The sequence below is a fragment of the Coregonus lavaretus genome (assembly GCF_964263955.1).
Source record: "Coregonus lavaretus genome assembly, contig: HAP1_SCAFFOLD_434, whole genome shotgun sequence".
NCBI classification, from domain to species: Eukaryota; Metazoa; Chordata; class Actinopteri; order Salmoniformes; family Salmonidae; genus Coregonus; species Coregonus lavaretus.
Window position 1 is genome coordinate 1 of NW_028163652.1, and position 2,513 is coordinate 2,513.

The window sequence follows — 2,513 nt, forward strand, 5'->3', positions numbered from 1 at the left end:
GGGGCTGTTACCCCTGGGGAGAGAGGGGCTGTTACCCCTGGGGAGAGAGGAGCTGCTACCCCTGGGGAGAGAGGAGCTGATACCCCTGGGGAGAGAGGAGCTGCTACCCCTGGGGAGAGAGGAGCTGTTACGAAGAGAGACTGCAACCCTGCTCAGGAAGAGCTTAACGATTGGTGATTGTTGGGGCACGTTTGGCAGGAGCTTCAGTAATTAAGATTGCTGAACTTGCTGATGTTTCACAATATGCCATCAGTCACCAGGTCTCAACCCAATTGAAGACAACCATCAACAAAACACTAAATTATGGAATTTCTTGTGGAAGAATGATGTCACATCCCTCCAATAGCGTTCCAGACACTTTTATTTTCTTCTTTTTTCTTTTTTCAACCTTGACAATAAACATTTTAATGAACCACAAACACTTGATGTTTAGGGATGGCACACACATAGGGAGACAGTTTGCGTTCCTTCTCACATATGCACCTAGGAAGATGCAGTGTTTCTCAACCTGTCATTTTACATAATGTTGCAAGACACATACCATCAAATTAATCCATAGACTTTTGTCCATATTTACAGAAGGCTGTCATTTCACAAATTGTTCCTACAGTGGGGAGAACAAGTATTTGATACACTGCCGATTTTGCAGGTTTTCCTACTTACAAATCTTGTAGAGGTCTGTAATTTTTATCATAGGTACACTTCAACTGTGAGAGACGGAATCTAAAACAAAAATCCAGAAAATCACATTGTATAATTTTTAAGTAATTAATTTGCATTTTATTGCATGACATAAGTATTTGATCACCTACCAACCAGTAAGAATTCCGGCTCTCACAGACCTGTTAGTTTTTCTTTAAGAAGCCCTCCTGTTCTCCACTCATTACCTGTATTAACTGCACCTGTTTGAACTCGTTACCTGTATAAAAGACACCTGTCCACACACTCAATCAAACAGACTCCAACCTCTCCACAATGGCCAAGACCAGAGAGCTCTGTAAGGACATCAGGGATAAAATTGTAGACCTGCACAAGGCTGGGATGGGCTACAGGACAATAGGCAAGCAGCTTGGTGAGAAGGCAACAACTGTTGGCGCAATTATTAGAAAATGGAAGAAGTTCAAGATGACGGTCAATCACCCTCGGTCTGGGGCTCCATGCAAGATCTCACCTCGTGGGACATCAATGATCATGAGGAAGGTGAGGGATCAGCCCAGAACTACACGGCAGGACCTGGTCAATGACCTGAAGAGAGCTGGGACCACAGTCTCAAAGAAAACCATTAGTAACACACTACGCCGTCATGGATTAAAATCCTGCAGCGCACGTAAGGTCCCCCTGCTCAAGCCAGCGCATGTCCAGGCCCGTCTGAAGATTGCCAATGACCATCTGGATGATCCAGAGGAGGAATGGGAGAAGGCCATGTGGTCTGATGAGACAAAAATAGAGCTTTTTGGTCTAAACTCCACTCGCCGTGTTTGGAGGAAGAAGAAAGATTAGTACAACCCCAAGAACACCATCCCAACCGTGAAGCATGGAGGTGGAAACATCATTCTTTGGGGATGCTGTTCTGCAAAGGGGACAGGACGACTGCACCGTATTGAGGGGAGGATGGATGGGGCCATGTATCGCGAGATCTTGGCCAACAACCTCCTTCCCTCAGTAAGAGCATTGAAGATGGGTTGTGGCTGGGTCTTCCAGCATGACAACGACACGAAACACACAGCCAGGGCAACTAAGGAGTGGCTCCGTAAGAAGCATCTCAAGGTCCTGGAGTGGCCTAGCCAGTCTCCAGACCTAAACCCAATAGAAAATATTTGGAAGGAGCTGAAAGTCCGTATTGCCCAGCGACAGCCCCGAAACCTGAAGGATCTGGAGAAGGTCTGTATGGAGGAGTGGGCCAAAATCCCTGCTGCAGTGTGTGCAAACCTGGTCAAGACCTACAGGAAACGTATGATCTCTGTAATTGCAAACAAAGGTTTCTGTACCAAATATTAAGTTCTGCTTTTCTGATGTATCAAATACTTATGTCATGCAATAAAATGCAAATTAATTACTTTAAAATCATACAATGTGATTTTCTGGATTTTTGTTTTAGATTCCGTATCTCACAGTTGAAGTGTACCTATGATAAAAATTACAGACCTCTACATGCTTTGTAAGTAGGAAAACCTGCAAAATCGGCAGTGTATCAAATACTTGTTCTCCCCACTGTATATTGAAAGGACATAGGGAAAATAAAGTCAAACATTTCAATACATAACAAAATAATAAAAACAATCACAGCATTACTCAGTCTTAATGTATTTTAACCATATTAACCAGTTTAATCAAATTGTTTTCATTTGGAACACTAAATCAGAACTACATTTGGAGTTCCAGACACTTGTAGAATGTATGCCTAGGCACATTGTAAGAGCTATAAAGAGACAGGGAGTGGGAGAGAGAACAGGTAGAACCTGATATGGAAATGAGCAGAACAAACTAAAGGAACTTTCCACCACCGAATGATC